Below are 25,725 nucleotides of genomic sequence, written 5' to 3' on the forward strand. Positions count from 1 at the left end.
CATGAGCACCATTAAATTGGTTTTGTAATATCCACAACAGTGGAAAATCTGTGAGAACAACAGAGTTTTTTTTTGAGATTCCCTCTTTGCACAGAAGAAGAAATATGTAACAGAATGTTTGTCTTTAATTAATAGAAATGCTTTGTGACTGTGTTCTGAGTTAATTTATTTTTAGAGGTTCTCTGCAAAAGATCCTGGACAGAAGAAACAGAGTATTATCTCTGTGGTGAATTTTTATTAGGTTTTGGTATTTTCCCCATCAAAAATACCCAACATTAGGGTTATCTAGCCTTTTAGGATTGTTTCTTTATTTCATCTGTTTCTTGTTGGCTTCTTGTTGCAGTAAATTTTTTATGTTTTCTCTGGGTATTGGCGATTCCGTTATGAGACGATTGACGATTCCAACCCATCGTATTTCCTATTTTTGTTTTTCTGCAAATTTATTGCTCTTTTTTGTGTAAAGTAAGTCATCTTGCTGTTACTAGACTTAATTGCTACATTGTCTTTGTCTTTTTCTTTGGAAAGCTTGAGACTTGTAACACAACAATATACTTATTTCTTTCCATTTACTCTTTACAATCTGTTGTTTGAATCGATATTTAACTATATTGGCCTCTTTCATTGATGATTCCCATTTAATTAGTATCATATCTACTATTATAAACACTGCCATATTGGATATATCAGAAAAGAATGATGTCAGATCTGTGAAGAGAATTCGTTTGTTTTGTACAAAATAAACTTAGTATTAAACTTGCCCTGGAACCTGAATTTCTAATAACTTCAAAGTTTGTCAAAATAAATATAAATAGGTTATTATGTGTTTGATTGATCTTCAAATCCTATCATTATCGTCATTGGAGGATCCTACTATCTGCACTAGTGTTCCTATCATCATCGTCATTGGATTGACTTACTCACCTTGTGATCCTCGAGTCGCCTTTAACTGTTCATTAGTATCGGTCCATAAGATTCCTCTCCAAGCATTCACTAAATTATCCTGCAATTGCAAAAAAATGAAGAATACAAATAAGTTAACGTATAATATGTGATTCCTCTCCGAGCATTGACTAAATGCTTTGGCGGTTGAAAAACAATTTAGAATATAAATGCTCCTGCAGTTGAAAAACAATTAAGAATATAAATAAGTTCACATACAATATAAGATTTCTCTCTAAGCATTTGGTTTTAGAAACTACAGAGCTCTTATATACAATATGTGACTCCTCTCCAAACATTGGTTAAATGCTTTTGCAGTTGAAAAACAATTAAGAATAAAAATAAGTTCACATACGATATAATATTTCTCTCATAACATTGGTTAAATGCTCTTGCATTCGATTTTGAAAACTACAGAGCTCTCATGAACAATGGTTTACAATGCACCTGTTTTGAAAAGGTGCTGATCCAATTGTGTATAATAACATATATAGTGTGCGATGAAATAAATGACTTGCCAAGAAAAGAAAGGCGTTACCCAGATCCCCAGATTTGGACCCAAGCTATTGAGAGTTCTTCTCATAACAACATAGATCCAAAAATGATATAAAGAAAGTTAGCGGACAATAAAAGTAGTAAATGTTCCTGTTCCTGTCGTTCAAATACAATAGTAAATATACAATACCTTAACGTACAATATAGACTTACTCTATGGAAAGTTAGAGAAATTTCAAAATAGCACAGGAGGTTGAAGTGTGAAAATTAAAAGTTAGTAAATAAATAAATTTGAGTTAGTGGAATGTTGGAGATTTCACAATTCTATATTTATAAAAAATATAAAAATAATATTTAGTTTTTTTTTTTTTAAATAATCAAGAAGAGGGGAGGCGAGAAAATGTTAGAAAAAATATAATATAATATTAACTAGACTAATGAATACCTGATGTCAATCAACAACGGCCATCCATATTGGACCCAAACTGTCATGCCCCCAGGTCTACGGTAGTCTTTCAACCGTGTCTGGCGAGGTGCAGCACCACCCTGCACTTTCCTTTTTCAATACTCATGCACATGGACTACGCCTTTCCACATTAACATACTTAATTCATCTTTCTCAATTAAGTAAAATGCATTAATCTTCATACACGTTCATAACCAATATGCAATTAAACCGAGAACATAACAATTGCACACAATTATAGAGGGAGGGGCAACTCCCGAACAAGTCCGCCCGATAATAATATATTATGAAAACCTTCAATAATACATCATACAAGTGTGCCGGGCAAAGTCCACGGCCAACACTTAGAAATATTACAATTGAGGCAAGACAGCCTTTACATACATATGCCAACCTTCCTTGGTAGGAGCGTGCTCACCCGAGCCACCAGAACTCCACCAACTCGGCCTACGCATAAACTACCTTATACCGTGTGCCTTCGTCCTACAAACAGCCCCTTGGTAAATCTGCGCACTTATCTCATGCGCATGAGGAGTGCGCACTTCTTGCTGCGTCCTTTTACCCTTAGCTCGAATGTAGAGAGGAGAGCGAAGTGCTTGATGTCCAAATGGAGTCTCTGCGCCATCCATATATAGGCTTACTAACCATTTGGTGAAGGGGTGTCAGCTCTTGGGCCGACCCCATAACTCATGCTTAGGAGCCCCTACTTTACATTTTAGTAGGTCGGCCTTTGCCCAAGTGCAAGGCCTCCCTACGCCCCTTATAAAGTCTGCAAACTCCATCGCATAATTTTCTTAAGTGTCATATGTGCGCCCATAACGTCGCATTGCTGTCCGCCCTTTGTCGCACGCTGCCCGGTTGCTGTCGCATTGTCCGCCCGTCGTGTGAAGGGGCGCCCGCCCGGGTCGCCCTTCCTCCGCACTCGCCGTCCGCTGCTCGAACCGTGCCGCCCATGTTGTATCGCGCCTTCGTCGAACCATACCCGCGTTCACCACATAACCGCCCATCGCATATGTCTGTCGCTCGGTCGTCCGCCCATCGGGCGCGGGTCGCCCACGGGTCGCCCGCCCATCGTGCGCGGGTCGCCCACGGGTCGCCCTTCCGCCTAACGCATCGGCTCGTCGGTTCGTCGCGCCCGAACCTCAACCGCCATGCCTGTTCGCCGGGTCGGGTGGCCGCACCCGCATATCAACTCGCCGCAGCTCGTCCGCAGCTCGTCGGGTGTCTGCGCCCGAACCTCAACTCGTCAGCTCGTCCGCCGGGTTGGGTGACCGCACCCGCGTATCAACTCGCCGCAGCTCGTCCGCAGCTCGTCGGGTGTCTGCGCCCGAACCTCAACTCGTCAGCTCGTCCGTCGGGTCGGGTGACCGCACCTGCGCCTCGGCTCGTCGTGCCCATCGCATATCAACTCGTCGGGCCGCCCGCCCACCGTGCAAGGGCGCCCACCCGGGTCGTGCCCACGGTCCAACCGCCGGGTAAAGGGATGTTCGCCCAACTCGTGTCTGCCCGGGACTCGAGGGCCTTACACAAACTATTGAGAGTTCTAACCTATCGAGCATCATGAGAGAACAATAGAAGCAATAAATGTTCCTGGTTCAAATACAACCATAAATATACAGTAACTTAGCGTGCAATATATATTTACTCTGAAAATTTATAGAAATTTCATAGTAGCATAGGAAGTTGCAATGTGAAAATTAAAAGTCAGTAAGAAAATAAATTTGAGTTACTAGAATGTTGGAGATTTCACAATTCTATATTTATAAAAATTATGAAAATAATATTATTTTCTTTTTAATAATCAAGAAGAGGGAAGGTTAGAAAATATTAGACAAATTATAAAAAAATATTAACAAGACTGATAAATACTCGATAAGCGTCAATCAAGCATGGCCATCAATCAGAGAGCGCATAACTCAGAACTGAACATAAAACACACACAACTTGGATTTCACATTGCCAAAGAATGATTTTATACATGGTGATGAAGGTTCTCGAATGTCGGTGATGATGGCTTCCTTAGGAAGCTAACTGAACTCTCGAAACTTCCTCCTGAACTCTCGAGAAGAAACTAGACAACGCATTGAATGCAGATGGTGGTTGGAATTAATGTTTTCCAACACTCCCCCTTAATTCAAACCATATGAAAAACACAAAAAATACACTATAGCACAATACATAAGACATTGTAAACATACTCTTAATTGACATGCCTGCTTGTCTAAGTCTCAACTAGGTTTACAACATAATCTGAATTTTCTACAACACATAACTGACTTCTACAAAACTCAAATTTAACCTTCCCAAGTGGCTTAGTGAGTATATTAGCCACATTCTCATTTATATTACAATATATTAAGTCAATTTCCCGTGATTGGAATTGTTCCCCAATTTGATGGTGCTTTGATTATCGCATCTGATCACTGTAAGTTCTTGTTGACCTTCACCAACATCTTCAATTATTCTTCTAATCCATATAGCTTCACAAGTGGCACTACATAATGATTTATACTCTGCTTTAGTTGATGACAAGGAATTGTTGGTTGTTTCTTATTGCTCCATGATATAGCTCCCGATCCTATATTGAACACGTATCTAGTGGTGGATTTCCTGTCATCTGGATTTCCGGCCCAGTCAGAATCATAATGACCTGTCAATTCAATATTACAATCATTAGTATATTCAATACCAAAATTGATAGTTCCCTTTAAATATCGAAGGACCCTTTTTGCAGCTATCCAATGGCTTTCATGAGGCTTAGCCATGAATTGACTAAGTATGCTTACTGCATAAGCAATGTCTAGTCTAGTGGTAGTGAGATAATTCGTGTTTCCCACTAATTGTCGATATAATGTTCCATTCCCCTCTTTTGTTTCATCATCACTTCTCAATTTTATATTTTGTTCCAATGGAGTACTCACTGCTTTACATCGACTCATATGAAATCTCTTTAGTACCTCATTTGTATATTTTCTTTGTGTGATTAAAGTCCTTCCATCATCTCTCCATAATTCAAGACCTAGACAATAGTGCATTTGACCAAGATCCTTCATCTCAAATTCTTGTGATAACTTCCTTTTTGTATCCTTAATCAATTTATCAACACTCCTTGTTATTATTAGATCATGAACATATATAGAGAGTAATACTATATCTCCATTTCTATCTGTCTTGACATACGAATTAGGATCATTTTTGCTTTTGTTAAATCCTTGCTAAAAGAAGAATTTATCTATTTTCTCATACCAAGACCTAGGTGCCTGTTTTAGTCCATATAAGGCCTTTTTTAACTTGCATACAAGATGTTCTTGTCCCTTCTTTACAAACCCTTTTGGTTGAAAAAGATAAATCTCCTCTTTTAAGTCACCATTTAGAAACGTTTACTTCACATCTAATTGATGTAACCTCCAATCATATTTAGTTGCCAATTCTATCATTATTATGATTGTATTCATTTTTGCAACCGGAGAAAAGGTATATTCATAACCTATGCCTTCCTTTTATGAATAATCTTTCACAACCAATCTTGCCTTATACTTGTCTATGCTACCATCTACATTAAATTTTGTCTTGTATAACCATTTTGATCCTATAGGAACTTTATTTTAAGGTAATTCTGTTAATTCCCAAGCTTCATTTTTCATTATAGAGTCATATTCTTCTTTCATAGCTTCCATCCATTCTTTATGATTTTTAGCTTGTTGATAATTTAAAGGCTCAAAAACAATCATCACTTGAGACATTAAAGCATAATATTTATACCTGATAGGGGTTTGAATATGTCGTGTTGACCTTATTAGAGGTTCATTACACTGTGGAGTACCTTCTCCTTTTCATCTTCTCTGTGGAGTGCCTTCATCACTTCTTTGTGGACTTTGACTTCTTGACATGTCTTATGGAATGTCCATGTTTTATTGAGCTCGAGTTGATTCCACAACTTCTTCTTCTTCGTTAAATCTGTCATAAGGATGCTAGCATACATTATGTTCATCTTCTTCTTTTTTTATCTGCATGCTCATGAAATATAACATCTCTACTTGCAAAGACCTTGTGAGTACTTGGATCATACATTTTATATGCTTTTTTATCAGTACAATATCCAATAAAAATGCATTTGATGGCTTTAATATCCATTTTTCTCCTATCCTCTTTAGGAATATGAGAAAAGGCCTTGCATCCAAATATGCTTAAATGACTAACTTTAGGTTTAAGAACATAAAATGCTTCAAATGGTGTTTTGTGCTCAAGATACTTTATAGGGCTTCTATTTTTGAGATATATAACTGTATTAATGGCTTCAGCCCAAAAACTATTTGAAATTCCTTTACTTTTTAACATATTATGAGCACATTCAACTGAAGTTCTATTCTTCCTCTTAGCTACTCCATTTTTCTGAGGTGTGTGTGGTACTATAAATTGTTGCATAATTCCATTTTGCTTACAATATTTGACAAAAGCTCCTGAAGTGTACTCACCACCTTTATCTAATTGAAGAATTTTAATGCTCTTTCCTGTTTTCTTTTCAACCACACTCTTGAATTCTTTAAAGTATTCAAACACATCACTTTTGTTTCTTATAAAGTACACCCAAGTGTATCTAGTGCTATCATCAATAAATATAAGAAAGTAATATGCTCCACCAAGTGACTTAGTTTGCATTGGACCACATACATCAGTATGCACTAGTTCAAATATTTCATTTTTTCTTCTATTTTCATGGACATTAAATTCTTTCCTATGTTTTTTTTCCTAGAGCACAACCTTCGCATTCAAAGTGTTCACCCTTAATATTTGGAAGGCCTTCTACCATCAATTTATTTTGTAGTAACATTAGGTCATTATGATTTAAGTGTCCATACCTTTGATGCCAAAGCTCTATAATTGACATGCCTGTTGATGCCAAAGCTTGATGCCCATTATTCATTACATCCAACTTGTATAATCCTCCAATTATCATTCATTTTGTAACAACCTTGTAGTTTTCCTGCACATCCTTTACCAAACAATGTGATTTCACAAATTCAACTTTTAAATGCTGATATGTAATAATAGAGACTAAAAATAAGTTCTTCTTTAATCCTGGAACATACACCACATTTTTAATTTGTTTTTCTTGTGCATTGGGCATCATAACACTTATATCACCATATCCTTTAATTTCATGTGATCTATTATCTCCTAAATAGATGTGTGCACCATTGTTACCCTCATGATAAGTATCAAAACAATATATTTTTGCATGACATGTGGATTGATCCACTAGAATCTATAAACTAAGCATTATCATCATCAGTTTCTGTTGATAGAGCAACATTGGACACAAATAATTTAAGATTTTTAAAATCATGACTAATTGCTTCATATCTATCAACATAATTTCTTGAATGCCCTCTTTGTTTAAATTGATCAGACCTTCTTTTTATACAATTCTTAGCAAAATGACTAGGTTTTCCACAGTAATAACACCTATCATTTCTACTTGATTTGACATTTGTCCTTGGTGAAGGTGTACCTTGAAATCATTTTACCAGTGGATTTTTTCCTTTATTTTTCTCCCGCTGTTTACTTTTGAAGGGTTGCTTCCCTTTAGCCATTAATTCTAAATCTAAATTGGGAGATTTCTGTTTAAGAATTCTTCTTTGCTCTTCTTTTTGCATAAATATACCTGCCAAATCATCAAAAGTATGAGTCTTCACTCTAACTAAAAGACCAATGATAAACATTTGATATTCATCAAGCATTCCATTTAATGTTATATTAACGAAGTTTGTACTAGATATTGTTTCACCAATGTCACCTAATTTATCCTTTAGATCTTTAATTCTAGAAATAAAATTACTGACACTTTCATTTTCTTCCATCTTAATTGAACGAAGCTTACTCTTTAAATGCAATATTCAATTTGTAGTCTTCGTCTCATACAAATTTTTGAGAGTGTCCCATGTGTCTTCGTCTCATACAAATTTTCGAGAGTGTCCCATGTCTTCTTGGATGTTTTGTACTCTCTAATGTGTGGAATAATTTTGTCCTTAAGGGAACTCTGCAATAGCACCTTCGCTTTGTTTACCCATCGCTCCCAATCTTGAGTTGCAACATCTGTGGCTTGAGGGGACACTGACTTGACTTCAGCTCTAGACACAATTGTCCATATATTGTAGCCTTCCGTTAAAGTCTGCAACTTATATTGTTGTAATATCCCTATTGTAATCAACCCTGCATAAAAGTAATTTTAAGTTACGAATTAGTTACAAAACTAATTCTTGTTATTTGTGAAAACTAAAATCAAGAAAGGATTGTTGGATTTTTAGCGGAGGCTGGAGCTTTTCTAGGTGGTAGAGACGAGGGAGATCTTATCAAATAATAAGAGCTACGTGCCTGTAGTTTGATCTTTACCTCACTGAACCTGCCGTAAGGCATTTCTCTCTCCGATTCTGTGAACTACTTTGTTAGGATCTTTCCTGCCCATTGATGGATTTTGGAACCTTTCGAACTCCTTATATCATTATGCTTGGCTTCAATTGCAAGAATTACATTCATGCAATTTAGGGTGTAGAATTGGCGGTGGTTCTTTTAACGTTGCGATGGTTGTTTGACCACCAGCAAGGCGTTTCTCTCTCTGATTCTGCGTATCATACATTTTCCGCCGCCCTTTAGTTTGTTTCATGTTCGCTAGATCCGTTCGAGGGCCGTCTATATCTGCATGCCTTCACCCGGTCTGGTAGGATTTGGGAATCAGTGACAAAATGTCCAACTTCTTTCCAAAAGAACGTTGGTTTGGACCATGGCATCATTGCCCCTGTGGAGAAATTGACCCCCGATGTATTCTTGCTTATATTAAAGCGCCTCGGCCCCAAGGACTCCGCGATGGCCACTTTGGTTTGCAGGGCATGGCGGTCAATGGTGGCGGAAGAGAGGTTGTGGTACTTCTTTCTACAGGAGGAGGCCGAGGAGATGTGGGAGGCTGTGCTTTTCACAGAGACTTACATGTAGTCCGGTTTCCCTGTCAGCTTATTGTTTCAAGCTGCATTGCCTTCACTGTTGGATGCTCAATTCCATGAAAAGATAAGTAACTTGCTCTCTTTCTTGAAGAAAAATATATGTATGTTTTATTTGGGTATGTTCTTGAATGATTTCTTACCAAATATAGATAATATATGCATAATAGTATGCAAAGAAGAATGCGAAAAATGAGTGGACATAAAAGCTAAGAAAATAAGTAGTTTTTCTCGTATTATGTAGTTCCTCTTAGAAAGACTACATGTGAGTCTTGTGTGTGAAATGCTGGGTCACTTGTCATTTTCTTGGAATAAAATCCTTGCTAAATAGCCAAAAGATAGCCAAAATATCTTCTTGAGAAAAGATGGTGAGGCATATAAACTTCCTGAGGACACAGTGTGAAAAGTGGCCAAGTTTTCTTGAATTAAAATATGTATTTTTATTTAATAAAAGTTTCTTGAAAAGGAATATATGCTAATTGCATTGTGATACTAGCTATTTTCTAAGCTTCTTGTGAAATATTTATGCATTGAATGCATGATAGAAATAGCTAATGATGTGCTTCTAGGCACATAGATATTCATTTCTACAGTTTCTTTTTAGAAAAAGAGTGCATTCTTCATGCATGAAAATAATGACTTTATGCGAGATTTCTTGAAAACATAGATAGATATTATTTCATTAAAAGACACATATGAATAGTGTCCATGCAAGAACAAGAATCCATACTTGTTAAATGAAAAGATTATGTGCATTGAAGTAAAAGTAATTGTGTTAGGAAAAACACATGTTGCATGCACATAAGGGTAGCTATGGTGACATTGGAAATATGATTTGGTGTGTACATAGAGAAAGTATTATGTTGACTCTCTTGAAAATAATAATTGATGTTAACTTCCTTGGAAATATTAATCTCTTGAAAAGATTGTCTTGCTAGATAAGTTGGATATTGTTTCTTGATTATTAAGCATAAAGATGGGTAGCTATAATAATTTCTTGAAAGGGAAGCATGAGAAACTTACATATAGGAAGATATAGAAATGGGGTTATAATGACCTCCTTTAATAAAGAAGTATGTAACTGTTTACATGAAATGATGGTAGAATTCCAGAGAAGGGAATAGAAGGGCTATTAAGATAAGCTATTGGATGCTCAAAGAATAGTCATTGTGTTATGAAGATATGTTCTTTGTATGTTAGAGAAACTATGTTAATTTCTTGGAAAATAACTATGTGAAAGGAACACATGTGCAAAGGTGAAAAAACAATAGTTTATTACCTGTATGAAAACATAACTATTGTGTTATATGTTTTAAAGAGAAACATGGATTTGTAGAACTAATGGGTTAGATCTCTTAAAGATAAATATGCATTAGTGTGAATAATCATTGTGGAAAATAGAACAAGTATTTACTTGAATATATGTACTAGTTAGTTATTATGAAATGCTTGCTCATGCACATGAGTAGATGTTAAAACCTCACTTTTAGAGGTTGATTATTGATTGATTATATTGTATCTAATCTTGTTGCCAAGCTTGTGGATGACAACAATGACAGGAAACGATGGCGGTTTGTGCCAAAGAAAAGTGATGTTTAACATTGTGGCAGGTAAAGAATTAATGGTCCATGCAGATGACTACGAGTTGCGGGATCATACATTGATAGAACAATCATGCCACAAGGATGTTGCATGTGGTGATATGTAAGTAAAGGGTTTCATGGAAATGTATTAGCTTTTAGCTAGCCATGTGACAATTTAATGATAATTCATTGTAATAATTTATAACAATGGTTAAGGGATGGAATCCCTTATAAGCCATTGAGTGAGGGGTGAAAACCCTCACGAGAGTTTAATAATAAGATTAAACGTTTGTTGGTTTTCACCCTACGGGGTTCCAGGGTATATCGGTGTTCAATGGTGTGATTGCCTTTTGTGTCAGTTTGATGATGTTGACTCCTTGATGCTGATGATTCTTTATTTGATGTGATAATCATAATGTCCAAGAAATCATGAAATAGATGCAAGGGTGTGTCTAGCAGAAGCTTGGTTGAGATACTGAAATTTCATCTTACTTTTCAGTGCTTCAAACATGAATAGACGGAAGCACTCCGAAAACTCCATAGGTGGTTTGTGCGGGCCTTTTCATTGTTTTTACATTTTTTTATCCAACAATTTAGGATCAAAATTGTGGAAAATAGATTCGATTATATCGTTGAACTGCTTGAATGAGTGCACGTAGTTATGAGGTAGTGTGCCACACCATTGTGATCGGTGGTCGCAAAGTGTGTGTGCGAGGAGTGAACATACTTGTATTTCATTTTAAAATCTTCCATGCCTTGCATGAGCACATGGAAGTCATATAATTCCTTAGTCCAAGCTACTTTGCCTTCACAATCATACGTGAGTTGTGACAAGTGATCCCATAACTCCCTCTCGATGTGAAATATATGTCCGTTGGACAAAAATTTTGGAGAGCGAACTATAACAAACTCCATGATAGATGTGCGAAGATTCAAAAGAGATGATAAGGGCTCAGCTTGTCATCTAGCCCTCCTTTTAGCACCAAAATGTTGACAGTGTTGGACCTGCCAACATGTCAGGGGATATCCCCAGTAAGAAGTCCAATTAGACCTCAGACCGTCCGGTTTAGGAGTCCCAATAGTGGGTCGTATGGTAATGATTTGACTGCAATTTAACATAGAGGCAAGTAAGATAACTCTGTTGGTCGCAAGGGTGTGATAGTTGTAGTGAGCCAAGGAAGGTGTATGAGAGGTTCTAACACATGAGGGCTGAGGTGAGTGTGCCCCTTGGAAACCTGTGATAGCACGGAGTTAAGAAGGGAACACACGAGCAAATATGCATCACAACATGGAAGGCAAGTTAACTAGCAATCCAAAGTGATGGTTAAACCAACAACACATTTCAGAAAGATTCGTACGTACATACATAGATAACTGTACATTCATGTGTAAGAAAACATGTACATATATCATTTAGAGTAAACCAGATAGCATAGAATACAATAAAACATATGCATGAAACGTGTTGGCTCTTGTTATATTAAGAAGTGTAAGTTCCATTCATATAATACATCCATGTCCAACCACTAGTTCCGATAGCAGAATGTTACAACCACAACCGCCTACTCCTCCAAAGAGATATACTAGCTCTGCGTAGTGGAGAAGCTAAGACTCATTACAATATTGTCCAATCTCTCTCTAAGATAGTCTTATCAGAAGCTTGGCTAACCAAAAGCCTTTACAATGAGTTATGAGGTTCTATTTATAGCAAAGGGTGGCATGACCATTGACATTCCCCTTTGTGATAGTTCATCTACCCTCATGACTCTTCATCTACTCTATGACTGTTACATCCAACTATTGACACTTGAACTTCCACTTGACAAGACGTTACATTAGAATGCACATGTGCTCATGTGAGATAAAATGGCTTGAGCAAGCCATGCAACACATCACTGACACTCGGTCCATTGTGGTGAGACCAACTCTTTGACATGCTTGTGATGGTGAAGGTGGTGAGTCGATGCCAAGCTTGGTTTTCTGTGATGGTGTGCATGCGCTCAATGGTTACATCTTGCTGAGGTGAACTCTTTCTTCTGTTGCATCTGGGTGCATTGGTATGGCTCCTCCATCCAACTCATCTGCTAGCATGTGCATGGTCTTCTTGGATGTGGCTGAACTGACAACACACTGATGCATAGTGTCCATGCTGATCTTCTAGTGTGTGTTGGTGGTCATGTGGATCAACTATCAACTACATGTTCAACTCCATTCAGACTTTCCTTTTGTCTTCACCTTGGTGAGTGTGTTGAATGGGTGGGATCACGTGCATGTGGAAAATGACATGCATGCTGCTAAATTCCCTTGCATGCGACCAACAACACTGCTTACCACATCTGCTCCGTGCCAGCTATTGGGATGGATCTATAACTTGTACGGGCATAGTTTCATCCGTGAGTGCATGTTTTGCCACCTGTTGTACCTATTCCTACTACAACTCATGCTCTCGTCTATGAAGCTCTTGTTCTTCCTTGAGTTGTTCCTTCAACAAATGCAACTCCTTCTCTGTTACGTTCTTTGTCTTCGCACGATATTTATGTCATGCCATCACCTCATAGCCTGAGTCTCCAAAGTTTCTTTCATCACAAGTGTATATGCTTGAGCTTGCAACTTTGTTCCACCTTTGTGTTGTCAACAACCTTCCTCTTGCATTCATTGCATCCAGTATGCTGATTTCAGCTGTTGTTCATGGTGTTGCTTGTTGTGATGTTGCTACTATCATATCTTGATGTCCTTTTTTACAAACAACTTGATGTCTTCGTGGGTAGCCAATTTCATAGACACTTGATCGACTGCATCCCCAAGTGTTCTCTGAATGGTGTCTTGGACTTTTCTCTCCTGGAAACCATTGTACCTGTACCACTGAGAGGAACATGAACACTTGCGATACCTGGAGACATGGAAACACTCATGGCAACATAAAGGTTGCACAATTTCCACTGAGAGGTCGAGAGATTGACTTCCAAAACTATGCAAGGCATAGTCTAGGCTACTAGGAGGCTGACTGACTATTGGAACTATGCAATGCACAATCTAGGCTGGCTGCTGACTACTAGAATTGTGCAATGCCCAATCTTAGCTAGCAATGGTTGTAGGCTCAGTGACTTCATTATGCAATTTTCTAGGCCAGCAGGCACTGCCCCTCAAAATTGCGCAATGCAAGACTAGAGGATAGTCACTGGGAAGAAATGCGCATTTTCTAAGAGGAAGACAGAGCCTTCCCTCTTACGATTGTGCAATGCAATCTTGGTGAGGCGGAGCCCAATCCAAGGCTGCCTAGACCTGCCAACGGGAAACTGAAAAGAAATGTGAATGTGAATGCATGGTGATACTAAGTGTAAGCATAAGTGAATGATTGTGCATGCAAACAGTTAATGAAATATTCAGAAAATGAAACAACACGTAGGTGAGGCGAGTCATTGAATTGACGACTGTTCGTGAAAAACAATTTCATGCATCTGACAATAATGAGATGTTAACGAAAACTGAAACGGTACTAGTACAAGCTAGTATGTATCAAAACAATAGCAAGCGCTCACTGAAATAAAGCTGACAACATTCATACAAAGTGAAACACAAAAGGCGCCAAAAATGCAACACAAGACATGGAAATTGGGCTCACCCCAAAATAAATTGAGCTGAATGTGCCGACAACTCCTAGATGCAATGTGGGATGTCAGAGTTGCAAGATTGATGTTAGGAATGAGATATGAAGTGTTCAATTGATAAGTTTCGATAAAATCAAGGTTGTGACTCGCATGCCACAAATATAGGGAAAGCGACACTTGGTGGGAGGTTTTTGAAATGATCCTTGCATGTAACCTCCAACTGTTAAAAATAGATCCCTGAAACAAGGGATGCTTTTGCATGCTGCCTTGGGAGAAGCAGCCCATGCATGCAAGTCAAGCTTGGTCCCGAAGGGAACCAGTTAACTCAACTGTACATGCAACAGTCTACTCATCTAGGAGGAAAAAATGTGCATTTCTAGGAGGGATCTGGGCTGGCTGCCCAGGAGATTCAGGCAATTTTTGGGCAGAGCAGCTGACTGCTGCCTAGGATTGTGCAATTCATGGGCTGAGCAACCCTGCTAGGAATAATTGTGCAATTTTATGGATGAAGCTTGAATGGCAGAATTGCGCAATTCTGGAGCCCAATAGGCTGTTAGACAGAACTGTGTAAATTCTGGAGGGAAGGTTGGTTTCCCTCTAGAATTGTGCAAATTTTTGAGGGAGCTGCTCAGCTTGCAGCTGGACCAAGTCTGGGAGAACAGCTTGTGAGGGGAGTGCAACAAGTTCTTATGGACAGGCTGTCTTTCTGCAAGAAAATCACTGAAGCTTGTGTACTTGACGAAGCAAGACATGCTGCTATGAAAGGTTGGTAGCGATGGTCCAAAATGAAGCTAAGGCAAAATTTTAGAGGGTGGTTGTAGCCGCTACAGCAACCCCTCAACCAACAAATTTTAAAATTGAAAAAATCACCTAATAAATCTCTTCAATATTTTCATGATCATTTTATTCACTTCTGTTATGAATTTCCTAAAGATGAAGTTGATTGGGAATTTTTGGAGGAAGTATTTTAGTATCTTGTTCACATTTCTAAGAATCTACATGAGTTAGAACCTTTTGAACCTCTCCCAACATACTTCACTGTTATAGCTTCCAAATATGATATGGACAAGGTTATTATCCCAAGTGACCCTTTGTTCCCTTCTCATCAAACAACTCTAGCTCTATAAGTCGAGGTTGGAGAAGTTGAGAATCCACCTGTTGATCTATCACCATCTCCTCCTACCCCACCTGCTTAGGATTTATGCGCATATTTGGACTGTAACTCTGATGTTTTTCATGTGGTCTTATCTCCTCATCCTCTGTCCTTTGGTCCCTTTGATCCTCCGAATTTTGGTGTGTTGTGTTCATCCGTCTCAAATCTCACATGTGATGGTCACGAGGATGAAATTTTGGACAGAGTTGGTGTTGAACAGCCAACCTGCGATATCATTTTTATTAGTATGTGTGGGAATAATAACAAGAATCTACGGTGAAGGATGACCTCCTTCCATCCACACCTCGTCTGTTATATCCTAACATCTTCCATGATTTTGCCAATTCTGTTCCATCTTGTGGAAATTCATTACTAGATGTGTTTATCTCCAATCATTCGCAAAATATGTGGAATGCCAAGTTTTCATTTAATTGTGGCGAGAAAAAATATATCTTCCCCGATCCTCCCAATATCTGATCTTACCTTTCCAGAAACATAGAGGGTGAAATTTCTCATTTTTCATCATCCCCTCTTTATCATTCATCAGATCATGAGGATGTCGTTGCCCATCATCTTGAATTTTTGGATTGTGGTTCTCATGATCCTTTCATTCATTCATCTGATGCAGATTCTGATTTGCCTATTGTTGATATTTCTAAGCCACCAGTCTTTGATGATCCATCTTCTGATGAATTGGAGACTCCTCAAGCTATCAAGGCACTTCAGCTTGAGATGATGGTTATGTCAAGTTCTCGTAGCCTTGAGGTTAGTTCCACTCCTGATAAAAAATTTGTTGAATCTTTCTAGGCTCCTCATCACTCAGTGGATAGAATTGAAAATTAATCTATTTCACAGTTTTCACATCCTCCATTGGAGTCACAAGATCCTATTTCTCAAGCATTAGAGGAGTCATATGTAGCAAGCATTGTTTCCAAATAGAAGTTTTCTTCTTTCTTCATGTTTGCTCATTTTTTGAGTTCAAAGGTGTGTACATGCTTTTCTTCCACACACAATGTGATAGGACACCATGATACATCCACAGAGTGGCTTTCATGTGCTTTTCATATTTACTTTTATGTGGATGAATTCAAGATTCAAATGTATTGGTTTACATTGTTTTATCTATCTTATTTTTGGTTTGCTTGCATATCTTTCTTGTTGATCATGCTCTCACCCTCATGGGCCAACAAATGTGCCAATGGCTGCATTGGAAGTATCACTTTACGTGAGCTGGCATATTCTCTGCTTAGGTTAGGAGTAGGATTAGTGTTTTCTTTTCTTATTTGTTTCCTGATTTGTTTACTTTTTTTTCTTTATCTTGCTTCTTTCCTTTGTTTGTTTTCTTTTGCACCTATAGTTTAGTTTCCGCATGAAACCATGTTTGGCTTCTTAGACAAGCAAGGTGAAATCCAAGAGGAACTTGTACAACTATCAACAATTGGTTATTTGTCTATTCCCTCTCCTTATGTGAATCTTGCATTTCTTCTAGTCGATGATACCTTGATGGAAAATATGTTCCTTTCAGAGAGAGTCATGGTGGAATCACAATGCTTGCACTCTTAATTAGTACCACCTACTCTAATCAATTTTATATTTTTGGTTAACCCTTTTCAACTTAGTGAGGTAGGGTAAGGAGAGGGGGAATACTTTAACAAGTATGTGAGAGGTATATATAAATATCCTTCTTTGAAGGGAAAACATATTCTGCTCTAAATAAGTCGGGATCCCTCTTTCGCCTCATGAAATAAATAAATGCCTATGCACAGTCCTCTAAAAAATAAAAATAAAATAAAGGGCGAAAGAAATGAAAGGATTCATTTGTAGAGAGGTGAAGAAAGTAACTCTGCCGAGGTACTGTCTAGGTTCACTAGCAGCAGAGCAATTCTTATGTTCTTGAAGTGACTCTGTCAGGGTACGGTCTAGGCCTAATGGAAGTGGAGCAACACCAGAGATGAAACTAAAACTCTAGTAATCTATTTTACTTGTGCATCTATATACCCCTTATCCCCAATCGAAACAACTCAATTTGACTTGGCTTGGTATGTGTTCTACCAATAAATAGAAGAGTTAGACTCGCTTTTCATGAGACATGGTCCATATAGAGAGCTAAAGTTCTACCAGTGTGTCGCCAAAATTATAATGACTACAACCACCCTCCAAAATTTCGCCTATGCTTTGATTTTGGAGCCTCCCTTCTGAACCAAAAAAAATCATCTTGCATTTATCTAGCTACTTATGCTTCAATTAATCTTTATTATTTTCATCCCAGCTTGTGTTGCTCAGTTAGTTTTTTTTTCTAACCCACAAGTCATTCTCTTGACTTGGTCCTTGACAATTCTAGGCTTGCCTTAGAGAACTGCACAATTCTTGAGGGAAATTGGCCTTGCTCTTGGGAATTGTGTAGTCTTAACTGCCAATGACCCTTGAGCTCAGGAAATGTGTAGTACTGGATGGTAACTAGCCTTGAGCTAGGAAATTGCGTAGACAAGAGAGGCAGGCCAAAGCCACTCAACCCATAAATTGTGCATAACCCACTGTGCTTAGAAACTTCTTAGTGCTTGAACTAGAGATTTTTCCCCATCCTTTCGCGAACAGCACAATATTTATGGGAAATGCATGGTATTTTTTCTCAAAAAAGATGAAAAAAAATCAAAAAGCAACCATAAAAAATAGGGATCTATTTTAGCAACCCGAAGGAGGCACTTGAGTTATTTTGGAAACTGTCGCCAAGTGTCGCCTTTTCCTTGACTTTAGACATGAATGTCATAAACCCTAACCTAACCAAATCTATTTATTTGACACTGTGAAAGATCATTTGCATATCTGATCTTGGAGCTCTGGAATTCTAGAGGAGATCGAGGAACCTTCGGTGCGATTGTTGTCACTTTTCTAGGTGGGTTTTTCTTTTCTAGTATTTCGTCACTTTTTTTGTTACTTTTTGTTGTTTAGATTGTGAGAGTGTTGTTTCACTTATTTCTTTGAACTAATGTAGGCATTTTAACTTGTTTTAGCTTGTATAATTGTTGTTGCAAGTTATAGATTGCCTTTCCTGAGTGTCGCATGTGTTTTCCCATTTTTTCACCAACGGTCATCATTGCGGAGACTCTCTTCGCATGCTTCATTTTCTTTCAGCTTAATTAATTCATGCACTTGTTTCACATACATGCATTAACACTTAGTCATATTTGCACTCAACATCACGCCATACTTCAGATCTTTTTTTTTTTCACACTCCCACGGGAAGATCTGGGTCCCCTTGCCCAGATCTCACACTTCACACTGTTTGGTGTAGGAGCCCCATCCAAAATGTCGGTCTAGTTTCCATATATCTCAAAGATATGCCTTGGATCTAATAGTTAGAATGGGAGAGGGATGGAATGGTGTCTTCGAAACGAAAGGGAGGTGTGCTTGGTGAGTGTGGAGTTGCGACTGTGTGAAGGTTCTTCTACTGCAAAGGGGGAAGAAAAGTTAGCCTCTAAGTGAGTGGTAATAGTACCACCCAGGAAGAGACACACATGAACTAGAAGGATCCGTCTAACATCCAGTGGAATAGTCCACAGCATGTGCGATGGTCATTACAACCAACAAACAAGGAAATATTTGTCTATTATCTCGCAAAATAGTCCACAAGGATGGGACAATAATAACAACCATTACAACACACTCTCAATAAGATAAGCACTAAAATAACCGAAATAGTTCAACTATCTCAGTACATGTGAAAGAAAACATGAAATACAAATGTCCACATGATAGTATTACAAAATTTCATAGTCCATGCATGAAGAATATTTTGGCCTTAATAGGCTTCTGTTATTAATAAAAATTTCCAAGACACATGTTTATAATGTACATCACTAGCCCCAATAGTGGGACATTGGAGTCACTTATTTCTCCTAAAAGAACTAGCTGATCTCTCTAATGCCTTGCTAGAGGAGACAAGGTGAAAAAGTACTTTTCTCATACAATGAGGGGGTATATATAACCAAGGGGTGATGCTTCCCCTTTGTGACTCTTTAACCACCCTCATGATTGTTCAACTTCCTATGAATCTTCAACTTACATGACTCTTCATATTCATGTGTGTCCTTTGGAATTGAACTTTACAATACATTTGAATATAATATACATGGTCCACAATAATGATGTAGCATATGACCACTCATGACATGACATGACATGAAACTGCTGACATGGACTGCTTGGTGATGTGGCAATGTCAAGTCATTGTTGCTGCTAAGTGTTGGATGTCTTCTTGGATATGCTTTCTCTTCTCCTCTGCATGACTTGGTGATGCAGATTCTTCAATGATCTTTAGTCTTGGATGGTAGTTTAAAACTTTTGTCCCTTTGCTTTGCTTTAATCAATGAGCTTGCATGTTTCAGATGCAAAGATGTCTTTCTGCATGCTCCCCTTCTTCATCTCCTTCTTCATCATCCCATCATGGTGTAAGAGAGTACCTGCATCTGCAACTCACTCATGACGAGATGAAATAAATTTGAAAATCCCTATCCTAAGATAGAGAATTTGGATTCATAAACTGGGCTGGGACTGGGTGATAGGTTAGGAGAGAAGGCCAGTGAGTGTGCAATTGTGCAGTTTAAGCAACCAAGGGTCAAGATTGATCAATAAGACTGTGCAGTCTGCAACTCAGGCCATACTGAGGGAAATTTATATGCAGTCCCTATTGACGAAAAAAATTGCACAATGCCCACAGAAGGAAAAAATTGTGCAGTGCCCACTGAGAGAAAAATTTGTGCAGTGCCCACTAAGGGAAAAAGTTGCGCAGTGCCCACTGAGAAAAATTGCGCAGTTCAAGCAGGTAGTGGATGCTACAGTATGGGGCCCTGGGAGGATAAACTACACAGTTTCAAGAGACAATGGGGACTGGAACATGAGGGCTATTGTTAGATATGACATCATGAAGAACCTACCACTCTTAAACGAATGTACTAATTGAAAACATGGTTCATTTGAAATAAGATCAACCCAGTCGAATACAAATTTGTTTATATGAATAATGGATCACATAGAGGATGGATGTTGGCACACTAGTCATAGTTTCTTGGCCTATTAAACGCACACACAACCAACAAAACTCTTTAAACATTTCTCTAAAAAAAGTAATATATAGAGAGGAAAGATCACAAGGAACCTCAAAAGTTGAGGAAACAAACTCATGTATGATTTTTGAGCCACTTGCTTATGATTCTAAAAAACTATTTTCTTTCAACAAATCTAAGCACATATTCGGAATCAACAACTTTAGTATCTGCCTCAATGTCTCTGAAGTCAAATAAATATTGCTATATTTGGTTGGTAGACAAATTTTTCTTATTGTTAAATCAAATTTCTCTATGCATATGTAAATGATCTATCTAAAATTAAACACTTATGGAACGCATGTAGCATTCTCTAATCCAATATAACAAATCTTATCACAACTCCTCTCTTGCACAAATAGATTCACATATAAGTGATACACAACCAACCACTGAAATATCTGATCGATGAGTGCAAGCGAGTTAATAGTATCAATGCAAATAATTGCTTTCCTTCCCCTCGAAGCCATTTCTGCTTTATAATTTTAAAATATTCTGATAACCAACAACATTTTTTAATTGATTTAGGTATAGCTCATTGATAGCCTAAACAACCACCACTTGTTACTACTCTTCCTATGAAATCCCTTCTACAAGACACTTATAATATATATCAATTCACTATAGAAAAATTGACATTTATGAGAAATAGTAGAAATAATTAGAATAATCCAAATGCACCACAATTCTGGCTAGACAATAGCGGAGACTTTGACAATATTTTTAGAAAATCAGCCATATTTTTTTGGAAAATCAGATTACAATTGTCAAATTGCGGGATTTTCAGTATCAGAGTAATTGTGGAAAATGCTAAATTTTCTGTCTTTTTCTATTTCCACTACCTGTTAGTATTTTGTGTGTGAAATTTGTTTAAAAATACTTTCTAATTAAATATCAATTTAAAAAAAAAAACAAAGAAAATTCTTTCCAAAAATAGCAAAAATAGTTTAAAAACAAATCTCGAAATTCAGAAACTAGTTACTCCATGTATGAAACAAATTAAAGGTGAGTCCTTTCTAATAATGATAACTAGTTTACAAGCTCTCAACAATCACATCCACTACTATATCGATGTTAGTTTAGAGGTAATAACCTTTACATTCTCGATTATGTGTTGATCAGTCCATTCGCCAAAAGGGTAATGAATTGTTAATGCCATTATGTTGTGTAGGAAAATGAGGAAACCACACTGCACAATGAAAGGATTTCTTCTTCATCTTCTTCTACATAACATGATTTTATAATTCTGCGTCTTTTCCATATGTAGTGTATGCCTCCCGCATTGATTACGATCACCAGTAAAACTTCAGGCACAACATTATTGTTAATTTTTTTACAATTGATAAAATTTATTATTAAATAATGTTATTTAATTTAGTTTTATAATTTTTAGGTTTATTTTTGTTTAATAAAATATTTCATTGTGCGGAAATAGATTTGTGCGTACAATGTAAGATTTATTATGGGCTTGATGCAATAAAATATCCACACATTGAAATAGGTTTCTATATATAACATGAGTTCTATAAATACTTAATTCTGCATATGCATTTGTTCTTCAAAGAACCTTCACACATGCAAAACCAATTTCACGTAGGTACTTTCGTACTCAGTAGCGCTTTACAAATACTCATTTACAAGTGACTACTGTAACTTTTATGATTTACAATATAAGGTTTAATATGGGTTTTACACAAGAAAAACCTCTCCACAATAAAACAAGTTTCTATATTCTGTAGGACTTATTTAAAGACTTATTTTCTTTAAGTAAACAAACTGTATATGTCTATAACAAAATTGCTTACAAAGACTGGTTTACAATTGACTACTGCAAAATGAAATATGGAGTTTTTTCACAATGCTTCAAAAAAATAGATCACATAGTTCAATGTATTATTATTTATTATTAGCATCATATGTTGTTGTGAAAAGCTTTTACTCTAGGCATATTCCTTTGCATAATGAAAACTCTCATCCTAATCTCGAAAGAATGAAAACTTCGTACAATGAAACACTGATGTGTGCAATTCTCGCTTTTGTACGTGCATTCATAAATAAAGACAATTGGAACAGAGTAGTCATGCTTTATGGCCGAGTAGCCTTCAATAGTTATCAACATAGTTACAACAAGTGTAATTATATTAAGATTCAAATGCTCGTCACAACAAATGCAATAGATACAAGTTCACATGTAAAAAACTATCTAATAATTATTGATATCACTGGCCAAAAGTTCTAGTATTAGAAAAGATAAACAGAAATCCATTTTAACTATTATTCATTGTAGAACATTAGCTAATATATAAAATATGAAAGAAAATACTGGAAAACTAGTGTTCAATTATTATTTTGTATACAATATTTGAGAACCCAGTCCATCCAACATCTCATGTCAAAAGTTGTCTCAAAATTGTTTACATAGTTAGTAAACATACTAAGAGATAGAAAAAGTAGTGATCAAAATTAAAATAAGTTATGATCACAGAGCCATGGTCCAGAAAATAGCTTATGTTGCATAAAGAATTTATGAAAATGTTAATACTTCAATCAAAAAGCTAAATGCATTTGTCCCAATGAGAGTTGCAATTGCAATCTCACCAACTGTAATCTCCAAAAGTCATCTGCAACAGGTAACAAGGAATTGCATTCAGGAATTAGACTATTGCATCTTACTGCACACATAAGATTTAAATATTAAAATTCTTTGACGACAACAACAAGTGTTTCAATGTACTAAAACACTTACAATATGCAAAAGCAGAGTCTGATATTATTCATCCCAAAACCATCTCACGCAATCAAGCTTCCTGCAACAAATTCCTTCACTTTAGCTTCAATTGATTCTTCCATCAGAGTAACAATAATGTCATGCTTAACACATTAATTGAATATCTCCTCCAAAATTTATTTTGTTTCTTCTTGCAATTACAAAATTGAGGCAAAGTACTCTTTGTCAACACTAACAAAGGTAATTAGCCATATTCTAATTTCGTCAGCACTAAAATTAGTTATATCATCAAACTATGTTTGTTGTGATTCTTTTGACTTCTACAAATCATCCATCAGCTTTCTCTTTCAAAATTAACATAGATTCATATGTAATACATAGACCATTTAAATCCTAAACAATCACTACTGCCTTGAGATACACATCCGCTCTTGTATTTTCTATGTCTCCACACTCAGAGATAATGTCCCCCAATGTTCTAATTCTCCAAGACCATGCATCCTTGATCTGCCTCCTCCGATCAACATCAAACAACCCTTCTTTATCTTTTCCTAATTTGAACAATTCATCAATCTTCTGACTAAAAGTTAATAGGTCATTGTCGATGAATTGCCTATCTCCCTCCAACTCACTTTTGACCAATTTTACGAAAGACGTAGTTCTCTTCTTTAAACGTTGTAGATCAAAAACAACTTGCCATGTTGATTTAATAATCCGTAATCTTTCAAATATACTACTAATGATATATGATTTCATTTCACTTAGAACATTACCAGGTTTCTAAAATATATTAGATCTACTAAGACTGGAAATTTCCAATGGTGGTTTGCGCATCACCAGTGGAGTCTTTAGCAAGGGACTTGGGCTTAGGGTATCTTCTAGCTCTTTTATTTTTTCCTTCAACTTCATATTTTATGTCTGTCATCGACCAACAGAATTCACATGCACTTCACTACCAACTTGATGCAATTTCATCAGCCTTGGCATTCCAACCAAGACAGATCAACATTTAATTATGCCCAATCAACAACCTTTTCGTTGGAAATCTATATTGTTTCAATCTTCAATCTCTTACCTCCCCTATCATAATTTTCATCTTGAAATGTGACAAAATGGTCATTGAAAGTAATGTCCTCTTCAAAAATTTCCTCACTTATTCTCTAATTTTGTTGAAAACAAGTACTAACCCAATTAGGTTGTACAATGGTATCAACTTCCGTGTCCACCACTTCATTAATGCTCTCCATTTTAGGCACACTCTTTGATCAAAATGATTCAATCGTTTGTGCTCTTTCTGGAGTTACTCTACAAGGAGGCTCTTCATCATCCCTGCTACCTAATAGCCTATCAAAAACAACTTTTTCACTTCTAGTAGTTATTTTCTATCTTTTGCTAGAATATGAAGTCCCACTAGTGCTACGTGTGCAAGTTTGAGATTTCGCCATAGGGTTTGCGCCTCTTTTCTTAAATATTTCTCCTATCCTGGTGATCTCTTTTTCAACAATATGTTCATCATCTACTATCATGTTTTGATGTTTTGTTGATACACTGGGACTTTCCTCGCTCTTCTCTTTACCTCTCGTAAACAAGTTCCCGTACCTCATAGGCTCAAATTGTTCCTTGAAAATTTTTCCTCTATCAAAAACTTTAATAGCTCCATATTCACTTACTTTGAAATTAACATCCAAACACTTTGCAAAAATGATAGCGTGAGATGTATTCTTCACAGTCACTTTTCCAATAGTAAGCGAAAAAGAAATAAATTGTCTTTTCTCTTTTGTTCAAATATAGATATCCAAGGATGATATTTCCTATAGTCTTCAACAAGAAAATAGTTATCTTCAACAAACATTGGTAAAAGAAATGACCTATCTTCAAAACCATAAATTCATATAACCGTATTGCTTTCTCTTTCCTCATATTTGCCTTTACCAAATAGGAAATTTTTAGTCTCTGTAGATATTCAAGAAGGATCCTATCTAGTTACCATGCAATATGCTTTTGTCACAAACACATCCTAAATTAAACAAAACTTTAAAGAGGCTTTGTGCTTCCACAATATATGATACCATAACTACATTAATTCCTCGCGAAACTTGAATATAGGATTACAGGGTAAATCGTAAAACACATGCCTTGACATGAGAAGTGTTATCAGATATTCCATCATAAAGAATCCATTTTTCTTTGGTAATCCATGTAATTGAACAACTAATTCATTCGAAATGACATAAGCCTAATGAAACATACAATTATTTTTGTATGTCTCATAAAACACATAGAAAATGCATTTTGGAACATGTGAGGTACTTTCTATCCCTACTAGATGGGAAAAAAGCCAAATGTTACATAAATCAATTCCCGCACAATGTCAATTACGCGCACTTCTGGCTCCACGAAACTATCTGCAACGGACAACTCTAAACACTTGTTCACTTACAGTAACTTGAATAACAATCTAAATGCATTGGGATTTAGAGAAACCTTTATCGCTACTAGATTAATTTCCCTCTTTTTGAAATCAAAATTAGTTGTTCAAAGATAAACAATTTCTCTAAAATCAATGGCCTCTGGAACACACCCAGCATTCACTAATCCAATACTCCAATCTTGTTAACTATTTTCTCTTCCGTTGACATATTCACATATCTGTCAT

Source organism: Pinus tabuliformis, chromosome 9, assembly GCF_031772625.1.
Source record: "Pinus tabuliformis cultivar Carrire ecotype Pingquan chromosome 9, CPIR1, whole genome shotgun sequence".
Classification (NCBI taxonomy): Eukaryota; Viridiplantae; Streptophyta; class Pinopsida; order Pinales; family Pinaceae; genus Pinus; species Pinus tabuliformis.